At 42.8% G+C, this 19,407-nt stretch overlaps 1 long non-coding RNA gene across 1 annotated transcript; it reads left to right on the top strand.

Moving 5' to 3' along the window:
- Positions 1 to 10,444: 10,444 nt before the first annotated feature.
- On the top strand, positions 10,445 to 18,474 carry LOC110198762 (uncharacterized). Its single transcript, XR_002321814.2, has 5 exons — positions 10,445 to 10,521; positions 11,567 to 11,683; positions 17,347 to 17,476; positions 17,815 to 17,898; positions 18,192 to 18,474. It is a non-coding gene; the product is annotated as an uncharacterized LOC110198762 (long non-coding RNA).
- The last annotated feature ends 933 nt before the right edge of the window (positions 18,475 to 19,407 follow it).

Raw genomic sequence — 19,407 nt, 5'->3', positions numbered from 1 at the left:
CACCCCAGCCATTTTTGAGGACAGAAATCTTGTGGAGAAGGTTCTCACCTTCCTCTATCACCACCAGCAACAACTACTGATTGCCTACCACCAACAGGCAGGCAAGCACATGAACCCCAGAAGTAGCACTCCCCCAAGCCCCTGTCCTTCTTCCAGCCCAGCTCTCCCAGCCATCACTTCGGAAAACAGCTCTTGTGGAAAAGGGACCGGCGATCACCACCAACTGCTGCTCGTAAGGCAGACAGGCCAGCCTAGCTGAAGCAGCGAGGCTCTCTGAGGCAGAGGGAAGACCAGAGGCAGCATGCACCAGGCAAGTCAAACCACCTCTTTGACGTCCATCACCACACCCCTCTACCCAGAGGCAGACAGACAAGGACCACACGCCTCAGGAAGAGCAATGCTTCCAGCCCAGCATCCTCAGTTATCATCCTGTGTACAAATGCATCCTGCAGACCACTTCTTTGGTTGCTAGTCACAGGTACTGAGGACCCAGAAAAGAAAGTTTTCATGACTGAAGTTCTTGGCAGTGTCAATGGTTCAACATCAGAAACCGAGATCCTTTTATCAGAGAAAATAATATTAAAGAAGGCGCATTGCCATCTATCTGTTTGCTGCTCATGGGACTTTTCCATTTGCGCTACAGCTGAAGTATTGTCTCACACCCAACACCATCAGAATGTGAGTTCCTCAAATCAAAGCATACTATTTTCTCGTTTTTTGTTTGTTTGTTCTTTCTCATGGTTTTCCCTTTTCATTCTGATTCTTCTTTCACAACATGGCTAGCATGGAAATATGTTTGATATGATTGTAAGTGTATCACTTATATCAGACTGCTTGCCATCTTGGAGAGGGGAGGGAAGGGAGGGAGAAAAAAATTTGGAACTCTTATAATTTGGAAATCTTATAAAAGTGAAAAGCTGAAGACTATCTTTGCATGTGATTGGAAAAAACAAAATACTATTGAGTGGAAAAATAAATAAATAAAGATAAAGTTTTTATGACCAAAAAAAAAAAAGAATGTGAGCTCCTGGAGAAGAGAGATATATGTTTTTATTTGCATTCTTAGCTTATTGCATTTCTTGGCACACAGTAAGTGCTTAATAAATGCTTTATTCATTCATTCAGAGAGTTCTCATCAAGTATTTGAAGGGCTATTCCTCAGAGGAGAAATTAGACTTGAGCAGCATGATCCTGAGAGCCATAGGCAAAATCAATGGCTGAAAGTAACAGTGAGGGGGGGTAGAGCCAAGATGGTGGAGTAAAAACAAGGACTCACTTGAGCCCTCCTCCAAACCCCTCCAAATACTTGTAAAAAATGACTCTAAACAAATTCTAGAGCAGAAGAACCCCAAAAAAGACAGAGTGAAACAAATTTCCAGCCCAAGACAGCCTAGATGGTTGATAGGAAAGGTCTGTTGCACCAGACTGGGAGAGGAGTGCACCGTGGGCCACACTGGCAAAGACCGGGGCCCAGAAAACCTGTAGCAGGCCTCACAGGACTGAATTAAGGGGAGCTGTCGCAGTCTCCAGACTTCTCAACCCACAAACACCAAAGACAACTTAAATGGTCAGTGGGAAAGGTCAGTCAGACCTGGGTGAGAGAGGAGCACGGTCCAGCCCTGGCCCTAGCACAGCCCCAGGGTGGTGGCCACAGCAACAGTGGCTGCTTCTGGAGATCTCAGCCTACAGACAGTGTAGAGATCAAGCAGCTGATCAGAGGGGGATTGCAAGGATCTCTTTACTGGCACTGAGGCAGGATTCTCTTGCTTTGCCCGTGCTTGAATCTGAGTCCCAGTCCTAAGTGGCAGTCCTGGGGCAAGGATGAGCACTGACACAGCAGAGCTTGCGGCAACAGTGGAGAGGGAACCCTCCTCACAGCTCCAGGGCAGAAAAGGATGCCTGTGGTCACTCACAGACCAGAGCACAGGCCAGGAGAGGAGTAAACACCTGTTTTCAGATCATACCACATCAGAAGAACTGAAAACTTATAAGTCCCTAGAAGTATCTCTGGAAACAGCTGCACAAAACCCCTGAAGCTTGGAAGCAGAGCTTACCTTAACAGAAAGTTAAAAAGTCAAGTAACTGGCTGGGAAGATGTGCAAACAGAGGAAAAAAACTCAGACTACAGAATTTTACTTTGGTGACAAGGAAGATCAAAACATACAACCAGAAAAAGACAACGAAGTCAAAGCTCCTACATCCAAAACCCCCAAGAAAAATATGAATTAGTCCCAGGCCATGGAAGGGCTCAAAAAGGATTTTGAAAATCAAGCAAGAGAAGTAGAGGAAAAATTGGAAAGACAAATGAGAGTGATACAAGAAAATCATGAAAAACAAGTCAAGAGCTTGCTAAAGGAAACCCCCCAAAAAATGCTGAAGAAAATAACACCTTAAAAAATAGACTATACCAAATGGCAAAAGAGGTCCAAAAAGCCAATATGGAGAAGAATGCTTTAAAAAGCAGAATCAGCCAAATGGAAAAGGAAGTCCAAAAGCTCACTGAAGAAAAAAGAAAGTAATTCCTTAAAAACTAAAATGGAACAAATGGAAGCTAATGACTCTATGAGAAATTAAGAAATTATAAAACAAAACCAAAAGAATGAAAAAATAGAAAACAACGTGAAATATGTCATCGGAAAAAGAACTGACCTGGAAAATAGATCCAAGAGAGATAATTTTAAAAGTACTGGATTGCCTGAAAGCCATGATCAAAAATAGAGCCTAGACATCATCTTTCAAGAAATCATCAAGGAAAACTGCCCTGATATTCTCGAACCAAAGGGTAAAACAGAAATTGAAAGAATCCACCAATCACCTCCTGAAAGAGATCCCAAAAGGAAAGCTCCCAGGAATATTGTAGCCAAATTCCAGAATTCCCATATCAAGGAGAAAATATTGCAAGCAGCCAGAAAGAAACAATTCAAGTATGGTGGAGCCACAGTCAGGATAACACAAGATTTAGCAGCTTCTACATTATGTGATTGGTGGGCTTGGAATATGATAGTCCAAAAGTCAAAGAAGCCAGGATTAAAACCAAGAATCACCTACCCAGCAAAACTGGGTGTAATCAATGAGGGGGAAAAAATTATATTCAATGACATAGAGGAATTTAATGCATTCTTGAGAAGCCAGAGATAAATATAAAAATTGACTTTCAAATACAAGACTCAAGAGAAGCATGACAAGGTAAACAGGAAAGAGAAATCATAAGGGACTTATTAAAGTTGAACTGTTTACATTCCTACATGGAAATACGATATTTGTAACTCATGAAACCTTTCTCATTATTAGGGTCCTTGGAGGGAATATATATAGACAGAGGGCACAGGGTGAGTTGAATATGAAAGGGTGATACCTAAAAAATAAAATTAAGGGGTGAGAGAGGAATGTATTGGGAGGAGAAAGGGAGAGATAGAATGGGGTAAGTTATCTCACATCAAAGAAGCAAGAAAAAGCTTTTACAGTGGAGGGGGAAGAGGGGGGAGGTGAGAAAGAATGAGTGAACTTTACTTTCATCAGATTTGGCTTAAGGAGGGAATAATGTACACACCCAATTGGGTATGGAAATCTATCTTACCCTACAGTAAAGTAGGGGAGAAAAGGATACGAGACGGAGGGGTGACAGAAAGGAGGACAGACTAGGGGAGGGGGGTAATCAGAAGCAAACACTTTTGAGAAGAGACAGGGACAAAGAAGAGAATAGAATAAATGGGGGCCAGGATAGGATGGAGGGAAATGCAGTTAGTCTTTCATAACATGACTATTGTGGAAGTGTTTTGCATGACTGCACATGCATAGCCTATGTCGAATTGCTTGCCTTCTCAATGAGGGTGGGTGGGGAGGGAGGAGAGAAGAGAATTTGGAACTCAAAGTTTTAGAAACGAGTGCTAGAAATTGTTTCTGCATGCAACTCAGAGATAAGATACACAGGCAATGAGGTATAGAAATCTATCTTACCCTACAGGAAAATAGAAGGGGAAGGGGATAAGAGAAGGGGAGAGGTAATAGAAGGGAGGACAGATGGGGAGAAGGGGGAATCAGAATGCATACTGTCAGGGGATGGGGAGAAGAGGAGGGATGGGCAGAAATTTTGGAACTCAAAATCTTGTAGAAGTGAATATTGAAAACTAACAATAAATAAATTGGGGGAGGGAATATTTGTTTTAAAAAAAGAAAGAAAGAAACAGTGAGGCAGACTGAGAATTGATGTCATGAAAAACTTCCCAGAAATCAGAGCTGTCCCAAAATGAAATGGGATACCATGGTAGGTAATGGGCTCCCCCTCACTGGAGGGCTTCAAACAAGGGCTGGACGGCCACTTGTCTGTCAGGGATATTAGAGAGGGAATTCTTATTCAGATATGGTTTGTTCTAAAAGGTCTCTGAAGTCCCTCTAGCTCTGGGAGCTGGTGAAGTCAGGTAGTCACTTGTCAGGCACACACAACTTGAGAACAAAAGGAGAACTACACATATAGGTGTTGACATCATTTTTCAAAAGGAGATCAACATGGACCAGAAGCCTCAGGGAAGACCTCATAGAGGAAGGGGGTCTTTGACTTCAACCTGTAGGATGGGTAGGATTTGGGGAAGCAAAGGAAAATTGAGAGAGTTTTCCAGTTGAGAGAGAACATGGCAATGCACTTTGGGTACGATGAAGAAGGCAGCCTGACAAACCTCGAAGGCTTGTATTAGACAATAACAGATAAGACTGGAGAACTAGCTTAGGTCAGATTGTGTAGGGCCTTGAATGCCAGGGTAAAGAATTCACACTTTACTCTCTAGGCATTAGGGAGCATTTGGAGGTTTGTGAATGGAGTGTAGGAAGGAAATGGTGGGAGAGGAACAAGCCGATGAAATCAAAGTTTAAATAAATTTTCCTGGCAACGTGAGCAAAATGGATAAGAAGGACAGATGCTGAAGGCAGGGAATCTATTTAGGAGGCTAGAGTAGTAATCCAGATGTGAGATGATGAAAGAGTTGGACTGGAAAAGAAGGAAACAAGCATTTATTAAGTGCCTACTGTGCTCCAGATACTGCGCTAAGTGCTTTTAGTGCTTAAATCTTCACAACCATCTTGGGAGGTGGATGCTAATATCATCCCTATTTTACAACTAAGGAAACATACGCAAAGAGAAATTAAGTGATTTGCCCACGGTCAAATAGCTAACACGTTTCTGAGGCCAAATTTAAACTCAGCTCTTCCTGACTTCAGACCCATCACTCTATCCACTTCACCATCTAGCTGTCTATGATGGTGGCAGTGAGAACGGGAAGGTGGAGGTAGGTGGAAAAGTGATTTAAAAAGCCCTTGGAGGGAAATCAGGACACTTGGGTTTTAATTCTGGTTCTACCACCTTGGTTTCTATGTCTTCAAATGCAAAATGGAATGTCAATGAGATAATTCCTAAAGTCTCTTCCAACTCTGACACTCTGTATTCAAAAATATTCTCACAACATAAAAAGCCTGGGTCTACTCTGGAAGATTTTCTCACTTCTCTTAGATGGTGACACCCAGCCAGGAAACCTGGGATGAAATAAATACATATTCTACCTCAAGGGTACTGAAACCAAATCTGACCGTCCAAGTATAGCTCCTCCTCTGAGATGACTTTCCCAACCTCTACTCCCATAGCCAAACCACAGCAAGTCTGATACAACCTTTCAAGGCTCTAGGGTTAGCCCTGAGGGGCTAAAGGTGGGGTACTTTCTAGTTATAAAGCCCGCAAACCCCTACTAGTCTATTCACCATCATAAATATCAACATCAATCAGTCTGTCAGACTTAATTAGATTTTAGAAAGGGGCACTTATTACAGTTGTATAGTTAGTACAGTTGGTGCAAAACACCCTCCACCCAAAAAAAGTCTTTGATACACTCTCCCACATGAATATGGAGTCTCAAGGAAAATGGACCCAAGCTTAGCAATGACATGTGGCAGAGGGGTAACTTATCACTCCCAGAAGTCATTTTGGTGGAGTCCTGCAGATGTTTCTGTTAGATACATTACAGCATTTCTACCAGGCTCTCTGCAGAGTTTCAAATCTTCATTCATTTCTGTCCTTCCTTCTGGATGCTGACACTGCTATCAGCTATTCCAGGGAAAATATTAAGGTTTCACGGGGAAGATAGAAGTCCCAAAACCTCCAGAGCCTTCAAAACTCTAGCCAAGGGTATGAAGAGAAGAAACCAAGGCTGGGGCCAGGGCACTCTGCTCCACTTTGGGGGTCCACACCGCCCCCCCAGTCCCCGCCCCTAGCCAAGTGACTCCTTTCCAAGGGGGTTAGCAGAACCTTCTCTCTGCTCTTTCCTTGTTCACCAAAGTCCCGATCTCCGAGTTAAGAGTTGGCTCCGTAAGACATGACCAGGTGCCTTGACCAATCCAAACCCACTTCCTGTGCAACTTCTCCTGCAGTTCATCTGATGGCTCAGCTCGCCAACACATCTCATTTCCTCTGCATCTTTTTAGCTTAGTTAGAATGCTCTTTGAATGATTTGATTCAATCAGTGTATCATTAAGATATCCAGATCAATTTGAGGGGGAGGGGTGATTTCACTTATTTACTCAATAATTTCACTTATCAGTTGACCACCATCACCACCCCTTACACAAGCACGTAAAATTGAAAATTGATTTTAATTCTACTTTTAAGACTTAGTCAAGCTGGTATCGATTTTAATAATCTCCCATGTAGTGTTAAGTTAAACTTCTTACTTTTGCAACTTCACTCTTCACCTACATCTAGGAGATACTAGCGTAAAGGTTAAGCTTTTGACATGTAATTACCTCTCCCCTTTACTCAGGTGGCCTCCAGTCCTTTGAGTCTCAATTCTATTACTTTCTTTTATATCTCCACCTGGTATTGTCCACTGTGGTAAACTCACCCACCACCCATTTAAGTCAAATGCAAGTTCCTTCTTGATATCGTCTAGCATATTCTTGGGATATATGAGGTGTTCAGGAGGACTAGTGTGAGGGCTGCTGAGACCTTTTCAAGACTGCTCAGGACACCTTTGGTGTCCAGCTGCTCATCCAACTCTCACCTGTGGCTTCAAGAAGCTGCGACATGCACAGCAGCTGCACCTTGGTAAGCTATTTTAGCAAACTTGGCTAAACCAGATTGAGGGTAACCAACAGGCCTCAAACTGTTATTGAGTTAGGAGGGTGTCTACCCCAAGCATGTGAAGACTTCCCCCAATGGAATGAGCAGATGAGAACCATTTGTTCCAAGGACCCCAAAGGGAAGTGAAGCAAGCACTCAGCCATCGAAGACACCAGGGTCATCCGCTGCATCCTGGGCCATGGCCAGTTGTCTTGCCACTGGACTTTGATGACTGGAAGAGAGAGGCTGATGATTTAGGGCAACTCTGCCTCACTTAAATCCAACTGACTCACAACTTAAGACATCCCCTTGTGATACCATTGGTCCTCTTTGAAAACAAAGGACGAACAACAACCAATCGAGATCATCTTCCCTTTGTAAGGAGAGGTCCAAATGATGTCCTGTCCAAGCCGATCAGAAGGAAGATACACTTAGGTTTAAGAGACCCTGTCAGCCCTCACTCAGGGTCTTTGGTCATTGAGGAAGGCCATTTACCAAATTTCTTGGTTACTACTGACCTTAGTAATAAATTGATCATGTCTAGGCCACTGTCTCTCAGTTTACCTCCACTTCAAACGTGAGAAACATATGGTCCATGATATCACTGAATAAGTTCTATTCAAAGGAGGAAAGTAAAACACAAAGCCTTGAATGAGCAACCATTAATTTACTCATTTTTCCATCCTTGATTTCTTATTGGACCTTTGGGTCGGGGCCAGGCTCTGCACAATTTCTAGAAGGAATTGTGAGGCATTATTTGGCCCTTCTCCATATTATCCGGGGTTTTGCCGCTGCTTCCTTTGGGTACTGAGCGCTATGTTCCTTGAGGACCTCAGAGGTGACCCAGATCAGTGAGTGGTAAATTTTACACACCCAAAGAGGTCTGATCTTGCACCCAGGATAATTGTTGCCATCCTCGACCAACCTTTACAGGTTCCCAGCCCTGGCCTGGGGGTGAAAGTGACATAGCTGCTGCAGGCCGTAGGTGTCTTTGGTTCACCTTTGGTCCATACACTCGTCTTGCTGGCTTTCAATACACAGCTGCAAGCTCTAGGATTTCCTGGCTCTGCCCTGGTCTGGGATCTGGAAAGCTTCTATGTTCTGATCTAGGGAAAGTTTTTCTGGCTGAACCTTTTCCCTAGCAGGTATTTCCTTTCCTTCCCCTCTTCTGCACCCTCCACCACCACCAAAAAACTCCTTCTCAGGGAGTTTAGCTGGAGTGCTTACTCTCTCTTCGTTTGCTACTCACTTATCTCATCTCTATCACTTCTGCATTGGTCTTCCATTTTATAGAAGACCCATGGGGCACGACCAAGTTTCTTCAGCCAATCTTCATTCTTTACATACACTTCAGTTCTCCCATGCTCATCCAGAACATCTAAATTGACTGAGCCTTTTCACACTTAGTTGAAATGCCTTAGATTGATTCGATTCCACTGAGATGCCTTTCAGTGGAGTAGTTGTGAGAGAAGAGCTGAGTTGTTCATGTCCTGACCACACCTCCATCTTGGGCAATATATGAGCATCCATTTGTCCCCCCAAAAAAAATAAATAAATAAATCTCCAGAATCATACGGTAAGCCCTAAAGGGATTTGGAAATCTGAATTATTGCTCTTCACAAATGCATATTCTATTGGAAATCGGAGGGATGCCCATCAATTGGGGAATGGCTAAACATGCTGTGGTATATGATTGTAATGGAATATTATTGTGCTATAAGAAATGACAAACAAGATGGCTTCAGAAAAATCTGGAAAGACTTACATGAACTGATGCAAAGCGAAGCGAACAGAACCAAAAGAACATTATACACAGTAACAGCTACACTGTTCGATGAAGAATTGTGAATGACTTAGCTCTTCTCAGAAACACAATGATCCAAAAAGAGAAAAAAGAAAAAAAAGGAATAAATCAAAAGAAATACAATGATCCAAGACAATCCAAAGGACTCATGATGAAGCATACTATCTTCCTCCAGAGAAAGAACTGATCTTGTTTGAATACAGACCGAAGCATGCTATTTTTTTCCACTTTCTTTCATTCTTTTTCTTTTATTCAAGTCTTCTTGTACAAAATGATTACTATGGGAATGTTTAACATGATTGCACATGTATATCCTATATCTGATTGCTTACTATCTCAGGTAAGGGGGAAGAGAGTGAGTGAGGAATAGAATTTAGAACTCAAAACTTTAAAAAAAGTTTTAAAAATTGTTTTAACATGTAATGGGGGGGAAACAAAATATTTAAAAATGCAGATTCTAAGGATTTTCCCTAGTTTTATGGAGCCAAGAGACCAGGACCCTTCCAATCCCATGCTTCTAGGCTTGATGATCCTAATGGTCTCAGTGTATAGGAGGGCAGGCAACAAAGGAGGCAGAGGTAGGAAGTTCCCGTGAGACTTGTCAGGGAAGTAGTGTCATGTAGTAGGAAAAGCTCTGGATTTGGAACCTAAAAATTTGCATTCAAACCCAGGCTCTGTGACTCACTACATGGGCTACTCCATTAGCCTGAGTCCATCAAGAGCACGGCTGTCTTATACACTGGCACATACATAGGCACTTAATGAATGTTTGTTGACTGAACCTGGGCAGGTTATTTGGCCTCTCTGGGCCTCAGTTTCCTCATCTGTAAAATGAAGAAGTTTGGATTTGACAGATTTAGATTCTAAGATCTTATCTACCATGATGTTTTAACATCATTTTTCCTGTTTTCTCATCATTTTTTTTTCTGTTTTCTCATCTATAAAATGAGGGTTTGATGATTTATAAGCCTATAAAGCCACCTCCTATCCACTGAGCCTCAGTTTTCCTATATGTAAAATGAGGGAGTAAATCAGATTGCCTCTGAGGTCCCTTCCCTTTAGTTCTACAATCCTATGAAATCAACTCCCCGTCTGGATCTCAGTTTCCCCACATGTAAAATGAGAGGATAGACTAGATGGCCTTAAATCTTTGATCTGTGAAATGCTCTGCAAACTGTGGAGCCACAAAGACACGCCAGCCATTATCCTTTCCTCTGTATCAAATTGCCTTAAGCTCCTCTCATTTTCTGAAAAAGAAAAACTGTTCCTATTCCCAACGCACAGCAGCACCCCCTGCCACTTCCTGCCCTTCCCCAGCTCAAAGGTAGGAAGAAAACACAGAATATTCTCGCCGCCCCAAATGTGCCAAGTGGTGGTTGCCATGAGCACAGAACAGCACTTTATTTGATATCATTTCCCGAAGTGTTCTGTTGCCATAGTAACAGAATGCTGGTTCTTGAGACACTGAGGATGTGTCTCTGGGTTCAAGTACAGAAGACAATGTTCTTTCTTGAGGTCTCCTAGAAGGGCAGGCTGGGACAGGGCAAGGTGACACAGTGAAGGAGAAGCCCTGGGAAAGGGTGAAAGAATGCAGTTAATCACTGGCAAGACTGCCCAGGTCAGTGGAGTCCACGAGGAAGGACCACAACTAAGGATAGTAGCATGCAGGGCAAGGACCACAATCATCCCTACCCCTGTTCCCTCTCCCAAAGCCCCTGGGAGCAGAGACAACCCCAGACACAGCTCAGCACAGTAGAAAGGGAGGTACTGTTACTTCACCCCAACTAGGCCATATGGAAGCTTCCTTTCCAAACTAGGTATTCTTGCTAATTAGGTGTTAAGCTATGTTGGGTTGGTTTTTGTTTTTTCTTTTTATCACTGAAGGACTGCTTGTCTATCGGTGCTCTCTAAATTTGGCACCCTGGGGCAAAGCCCCAGATGCCATGACCTAGTTACACTCTTCCGCTAGGATGTCATGGCTTTCAAATAGCATCAGGTTCAAGGAGGCAGTAATAATACTAGCAGATTGACCGGGGAAAGGGGAGGACAGGGATGCAAGATATGCAAGACGAATGGTACGACTGTCTTCAACTCTGGCTCTCAATTTCCTCACCAAGAAAATGTGGAGAATTTTGGCACTACTGACTTCATAGGGCTGAAGCGTTGGTGAAATCATGTACCACTACAGAAATGTGACTTACCATTTTAATTACTATAACATCATAGACGTAGAGGTAGAAGGGACCACCAAGTGTAATGAAGAGAGCACTGGATTTGAATTCTGAGGATCTGAGTTCAAAGAAAGAAGTAAGCAAGCATTTACTTAGCACCTACTGTGTGCCAGGTATTGTGCTAAGCACTTTACAACTATTATCTTGTTTGATCCTTACAACAACCCTGGGAGGTAGGTGCTATCATTATCCCTATTTATAATTGAAGAAACTGAGGCAGACAAACGTTAAGTGACTTGCCCAGGGTTATACAGCTAGAAAGTGTCTGAGGCTGGATTTAAACTCAGATCTACCTAACTCCAGATTCAGAATCCTATCCACTGTGCCACCTAGTTGCCCCAAATACCATGTATACCCTTTATTTCTCATGTAACCTTAAGCAAGTCCTTTCACCTTTATGGATCTCGGTTTCCTTATCTATAATCTGAACAGGTATCGGCACTAGAGCTGGATGGAAACTCAGAAGCCATTTAATACAATTGCCTCATTTTACAGCTGAAGAAACTGAGGCTGGAGGGGGTGAATTCACACAGGGGAAAATCATCAGAGGTAAGGCCTGAACCCAGGCCCCCTAATTCCATAGCCAATTCCTCTTCCATTGTACCACCCCAACTTCCTGTTAGAAGACCTCTAAGGTCCCTCCAATTCTAAATCCTGTGATTCCCATGATCTTAGAGGTCACCAAATCCAACCTCCTCATTTTGTAGGTGAAGAAGCCCATTGACATTAAATGGCTTATCCAAAGCCACATAAATGGCAAAAACTGGATCTAGAGCCTTAGAGCTAGAACAACTGTTAAAGTCTACCCCCCATTCCTAAACTCATACAATCTTAAACACAGAATGTCAGAGCCAGAAGAGACCTTAGAGATCCACTAGACCAGTCCCCTCATTTTACAGTTGCAGAAACTGAGGTCTAAAGGAGAAAAAGGACTTGATCTAAAATGAAACCAGGCCTCCCAACTTTTGGTCCCCCCCAAACCCTCACAGAGCCTGTACCAGCCACATGCCAACATATAGAACATGCATGGACACACAGACACAAGCATCACCTACTATAGATGCGGACACACATTTAAATGTCCCCGGGCACAGTATATGGCAGGAGCACATGTGTATGCACCCTGTCTCTTTTGCAAACCTCTCTTCAAGACATCAGCAAGGTATACTGGAGAGAGACTATGGAAGTAGAGTCAGGAAAGTTGGGTCTAAGCCCAGCTTTACCACTTTCAATTCAATTCAGCAAATGTGCCCTGTGCCAAGTGCTAGGAATACAAAGTTAAAAAATAAATCCTCCACTCCTACAGAGCTTAACTTCTACTGAGAAGGATACAGTAGGTAAGTAGGTAGGCAGATACATACGTATGTGAATGCATACATACATACATACATGATAGATACATAGATATGTAGCTAGATGACAGATACATAGATAGATGATACCTAAATACATACACAAATATATATACATATATAGATGATAGATACATTGATGGTAGGTAGATACATATGATAAAAATACATACATGATACATACATAGAGGATGCATAGCTACATTGATAGATACATAGATATATGCATACACAGATACATACACACATAGATGATATATAGAAACATAGATAGATGTACATAGATAGATACAGATACATAGATGATACACAAACACATACATATATACATACATAGATGATAGACACATAGATGGTAGATAGATATATAGATGATAAAGATAGATAGATGATACATACATAGATACATAGATATATGATAGATACATAGATAGATGAAACATAAATATATACATATATAGATGATAGACACATACATGGTAGTTAGACATATAGATGATAAAAATACACAAATAGATGATACATACATAAATAGATGATACATACATAGATGCGTACATACAGATACATGCATACATGCATATACAGATATGTATGTGCTTGCATATATACACACATGTATGTTATGTGTGCATGTATGTATATACAAGATCATTTGTAAAGGCCGAGGGTACTAATCAGAGGTAGTTGAACCCTGAAGGAGGATTCCAAGCAATAAGGAAGACGTGCATTCAAGGCAAAGGAAATAGCCTGTTCCAAGTTCTGGAGGAGGGAGATGTTTATGCACTTCAATTGAACAGTTCAAAAAGCACTGAGTAAGCACCTTCTATTTGTCAAACAATAGGGATACAATGACAAAAAACAGCAAAGTCCTGTCCCTCAAGGAGCTTACATTCTCCTGGAGACAGCAAATAGGACAGTTTGAATAGAAGGCAGAGTATATAAAAAGGTTCAGTGTGAAGTTCCCAGAAAGGTAGGTTAGAGACAGAGTGGAAAGGGCTAAATCCCAGATGAAGGAGTTTTTCTTTTTGTCAGAGAGGCAATAGGGAGCCACTGACGTGATTAGAGGGTATAAGAAGATGGTGGCTGTGTGACTGGAACCAGAGAGGTGGAGGAACAAGATGTGTGAAGGTAAAATTGATAAGCCTGGGCAGCTTCCCTTCTCTAAGCCTTGGTTTCTCCATTTACAAACTGGAGAGATTGGTCCAAATGACCTCTAAAGTCCCCTTCCATTCTAAAAGTTTTGATTTTGTGAGCAAATATATCCCTGTCCTCCAAAGGAGATATATCCATGAACATAGTGAATCATTTCTCTACCCCTCATTTATATTATCACACCCAGCCACCTGGATTTGGAGAAAAAATGTATTCTCCAAACACTAAAAGCCCTGGCACGATCCTTTTGAAAAGATCAGCCTGCACTGAGGTAGTTTAGCCAAGAGCAACCATTCAAGGTCACTAAATAAGGCACAGAATTGACTTTGATTTTACAATGCAAAACCAAAAATGCATGTTTTGTCCTTTTAAAAAGAATAATACTGGGGCAGCTGAGGTGATGCAGTGGATAAAATACCAGCCTTGGACTCAGGAGGACCTGAGTTCAAATCTGGCCTCTGACACTTAATAGCTGTATGACCCTGGGCAAGTCACTTAACCTAGACTATCTCCCCCCCAAAAAATAAATAAAAAATAAAAAGAATGCTATTGACCCACTCTTAGGTTCCTTACCAAGGGGACAGTTGGTACAATGGAAAGAGCAATAGGAAACCAGACCAATCCTGGCTCCATCACTTACTAGCTAGGTAACCTTAGAACCACAAATTTGGAGCCCAGAGGAAGTTTAGAAATTACCTAATCCAACCCCTTCATTTAATAGAAATGCAGCCCCAAAGACAAGTGAACTACTTAAGGTCACACAGTCAGGAAGTGGAAGAGCTAGGGTCCAAACTCAGGTCTTCCTGACTCCAGATTAAGCACCTTGCCCATGGATCATGCCAGTCATTTCACACTCCAGATGCTCAGTCTCCTTATCTGTAAAAATGAGGGTAACATTTGTACTGCCTACCTTATAGGATTTCAGGAAGGTATATGAGAAAGTCTATCATGCCATCTTCATGGAGAAGATGGAGAAGTGTGGCCTATGTGCTAATGAAAGGAAGGAAGGAGGGAAGGAAAGAAGGGAGGAGGGAAGGGAGGAAGAGAGAGAAGGGAGGACATAAAAAAGAGACAAAAAGGTGGGGCTGGTGACTGGGGAGAGAAAGGATTAATGAATACAGTTGGATGAATTTGGAACTTATTGAATAAGCAGGCCCAAAGAGTGGTGATTAATGGACATGGAGGAAAATCTCTAGTGAAATACTCTGATATTTTAATCAATAGTTCAGATGAAGGTATACTTATCACATTCAAGTATAACATAAAACTGAGAAGAATAACCAACATTTTGGTTGACAATCACAATAGAGACATTAAACAATGATCTCACTAGGCTGGAAGGAAGAATCTAAAACAATGAAATAAGATTTCATAGAGTTACATATAAAGTCCTATATTTGAATTCAAAAATCAACTATGCAAGTACAGAGCAGAGGAGGTGAATCTGTAAGACAGTTCCTGTGAAAGAGGTCAGGGGGTCTCAGTGGACTTCAAGCTTAATATAAGTAAGCAGTATCCAAGGCATTTCCTGACAAGACCTAACACTGCAATGATAAAAAGAAGCATTGTATTCAGAAAGAAGGCTAGAGGGAGGGGGAAGAGAATAAACATTTATTAAGCACCTATTATGTGCAGGCACTTTTACAAATATTATTTCATTTTAACCTCATAACAACCCTAGAAGGAAACTGCTATTATGATCCTCACTTGACTTTTATTTATACAGCCTCTACTGAGGTCAACAAAGTTAAGTGACTTGCCCAGGGTCACACAGCTATTAAAAGTATCTGAGGCAAAGTTTGAACTCAGGTCTACCTGACTCTGGCCCAGCACTCTATCCACTATGGTGCCACCAGCAGCCTCTAGCCTGTTCAGACTGTCACATCTGGATTATATTCATTGCTGGTGATACATTTTAGGAAGGTCATTAACTCTCTAGATAGAGCGTGTCCAAAGTAGAGGCCAAAGGATAGCAAGGAGAATAGAGACCATGGTAACCAAATACTGACTAAAGGAACTGAGGATGTTTAGCCTAGAGTAGAGAAGGCCTAGGAGGAAAATGATAGATGAAAAACTGTCATGTGGAAGAGGGATGGGCAGCTAGGTAGCAAAGTAGATAAAGCGCTGGGCTTGGAGTTAGGTAGACCTCAGTTCAAATTGGGCCTCTGACACTTACTAGCTGGGTGACCCTGGGCAAGTCACTTCACCCTGTATGCCTCACTTTCCTCATCTGTAAAATGAGCTGGAGAAGGAAATGGCAAACCGCTTCAGTATCTCTGCCAACAAAACCCCATATGGGGTCATGAAGAGTCAGACAGGACCGAAACTACTGAACAACAAGGAGGAGGGATCAGTCTTGTTCTGCTTGGCCACAGAGAGCAGAGCTGGGAGCAAGAGGCAAGGTTAAGGTTGATTTCAGGAAAAAGCTCACTATCTTCAAGTGGAAGGGGCTTCCTTTGAAGGTAGTAAGTTCCTCCTCATTGGAGGTCTTCAAGAAATGACTGGATGACAACCTTCAGGGAATGTTGCAGAAGGGACAGATTCCTGTTTGGGCTCAGGTTTGACGAATTGGTCCCTGAGGCTCCTTCCAGTTCTAAGAAGGCCGTAGTGCTCAAATGAAGAACTAACATGTACCTTCTGTCCTTCTAAAGCATCACATGAAATGAGGGGCCATTTCTTCCCTCGGCTAGCCTCTCCCCTAACCACAGCTGGCTTTCAAGGTTCACAACAAGATGCTTGTCTCTAGAGGATTCAATTCCAGACAATTCTCATCATGGCAAATTCAAAGCAGTCTGTGAATGTGACCAATCTGTCACCCTAGACTGAAGCAGATCTTCTGACTCCCTGTCTGCACCTCTCCAAAAGCACTTAGCTAACACTAGCTTGTAAAAATGTAGGTAGCCGGCTTTCTCCCCTTCTACCAGCTCCATAAAGCACCAAGGTGGTTCAATAACATGCTGGTCTGGTGAGTTAGGAGGACTTGAGTTAGAACCCCTCCTCAGACACTTACTAGCTGTGCAGTTTCTTCATCTGTAAAAAAGGGATAATAATAGCACAGAGTTGCTGTGAGGGCCCAATCAAATTTTACATGTACACATACACACATATACACATACATAGTTCTGATGGTTATACATATATATATATACATATATATATATATACATATATATATATATATATATATATATATATATGTATATATATAGTTACATAGATAGGTATATAGACATAGTTATATAAAACCTTAGACCAGAGAATGTCAGAGCTAGAAGGGGCCTTTAGAACTCAAAATACATAAGCTAGAAAGGGCCTTAGAACTTAGAACATCGGAGCTGGGAGAGCTCTTACTGGAGGGAGCCTTAGAACACAGAATGTCAGAGCTGGGAGGGGTCTTAGAACAGAGAACAGAAGAGTTAAAAGAGACAATGTTAGAGCTGGACAACTTAGAAAACAGTATTAGAGCAAGATGAGATCTTAGAACATAGAATGTCAAACCACAGATTTTCAGAGCTGGGAGTCAGAGCTTGAAGAGGCCATAGAACATAGAACATTAGAGCTAGAAGGGGCCTTAGAACAGAGACTATCAGAGTAAGAAAGGACTTTATGATACAGAATATTAGAACACAGAATGTTAGCACTGGAAGGGACCTTAGAGATAATATAGTCCAACCCCCTCTTTTTTTTTCTTTTTTTTTTTAACAGATGAAGAAATTGAGGCTTGGAAAGGGGAAGTGATTTTTCTAAGAAGGAAGAAAACATGCAAGCATGAAGATGGATGTGAGTCTCTTGTCTCTGCAGAACCAGGAGAAAACTGGCATGGCTGAAGCAGAAGGTACGTATTAGGGAGCAGCAGATGAAGTTGGTAGGGTCATCTGATTATGGGCCTTAAAAGCCAGATAGAGAAGTTTGGATACAAGATGGCTGGCAAAAGTGATCCACTGTAGTTTCTTGAGCAGGCAAGGGAGGCTGAGGAAAGAATCTAGAAGAGAATGTGGTCACCCAATCTTGGCCAAGTAGAGTTAGGAATGACAAGACATCCAAAAGGAGCTGTCCAGCAGGCAGTCCAGGAGGAAGGACCAGAGCAGATCAGAATCCAGCATCACTGTGAAGTTACTAAATTTTTCATTTCTCAGAAAGTGCCATAGACAGCCATTACATCTCTCCTGTCAGTAGGACCTGGCTGTCCACAGGATCACAGGACTTGAACGGGCAGAGTCAGTAAAAATTATCTACCTCACCCCCTTCATCCACCAGGTAAGGAAATTAAGATCCAAAGAGGGGAGGTGACTAGTGGCTAGCCCAATATTATCCAGCTGAGATTATAAGCACAGCTGGGATTGGAATCCTGGTCCTCTGCCTCCTTGAATTGTCTGTACTGATGACTGGGACCATCAGTCATTTCAACTCTATTATTTATCAGCTATTCCAACTTGGGCTGAACAGTTTTCCTGGGTCTTTTTCCTCACGTGCAACATGAGGAGAGCAGGCTAGATGCTCACCTAAGAGCCTTTCCAGTTCTCGATTCTGTGGTCTTCCTCCCCTTCCAGAGGGAATTCTGCTTTTGGCTCATCCCAGGACTTGAATCCATCCCAGACCTAGTGTGAAAATCCATGTCTGGTAAGAGGGCTCATCAGCTAGCTTTGGGAGGGTCTTGGAACCCCAGAACTAAACTAGACCCTGATGCCCCAGAAGTGTGGTCCTGAAATTCCAGCTTCATTATAGATGCCAACCTTGTAAGTATTCTTATGGGTCCTGGGACTATACCTCTTCTTCACCACCACTCCCAGATTAGCTTGGAACCCTGAGTTCAGAATCAAAGAGGTCATCGTGATGTAGTGGAGGACTGGATGGATATGGAATCAGAGGACCTCCATTCCAGTCCTGACTCCCACAGTCTGTGACCTTGGGCAAATCACTTAACCTGCATAGGCCCCAATTTCTTTATAAAATAATGGAGCTTGGCTGGCTGACCTAGAAGGTCCTTTCTAGCTCTAAATGGCTTAATCCTAAAGGCCTTCCTGAAAGCACAGTCATCCATTAGATTAGAAACTCTCTGAATTCAGGACCCAATCTTTTTCTTCTGCATAAACTCTCCTCATAGCCATCACACAGACCCAAAATGGAGATTTTCAGAGAAAGGACAGTCAGAGGAGAACTAAGAGACTGATGGCGGACTGGGTTACCCACCCCCTATCCCTAGTCTGCCTGATTCTGGACTGACGGGCCCTTGAGATGGTGAAGTGGCAGGTCCTGGTGAAATGTCAACTCTTCTGCATGCCTCATCAATACTCCAGCTGTGGCTCTTCCTCCCCACCAATGCGGCCCCACGACCTTGTCCTGAACCTAAGAGATGGTAGTTTCCCACAGTGCTCCCCCCCCCCCCCCCCGCAACCACCTTGCTTTCTACTGTGCTGGCACAAAACAAAGTGAGGCCGTGTATTCCCTCCCACCCTCCACTACTACCAGGGAAATCACTCCCACATAGATGCTCAGCTATCATGAGTGGGGGAGGGGAGGCTCTGCTGGAGGAAGGGGGAATCCCCCTGTGAGTGAGGTCAAGGATGCTGCAGAGAACATCGAGATTAAGAAACAGGGGGAGACCCCTCGAAAGGTCAAACAGAGATCCCAAGAAGGGCAGGGAAGGTGCCCCGAGGTTTTAAAATTAAATCTAACCCTCCCCTTGCGGGGTTTGGGGAAAAGGGGCGGGGGGGGTCCAGTGTCCTGCGTGAAACAGAGCCCGGCGCACTGGCTGGGGTGGGAGGG

This window comes from Phascolarctos cinereus, unplaced genomic scaffold (genome assembly GCF_003287225.1).
Source record: "Phascolarctos cinereus isolate Bilbo 61053 unplaced genomic scaffold, phaCin_HiC Scaffold_726;HRSCAF=1367, whole genome shotgun sequence".
Classification (NCBI taxonomy): Eukaryota; Metazoa; Chordata; class Mammalia; order Diprotodontia; family Phascolarctidae; genus Phascolarctos; species Phascolarctos cinereus.
Note: the sequence above shows the minus strand (reverse complement) of the source record. Positions and strands in the feature narration are given on the sequence as shown.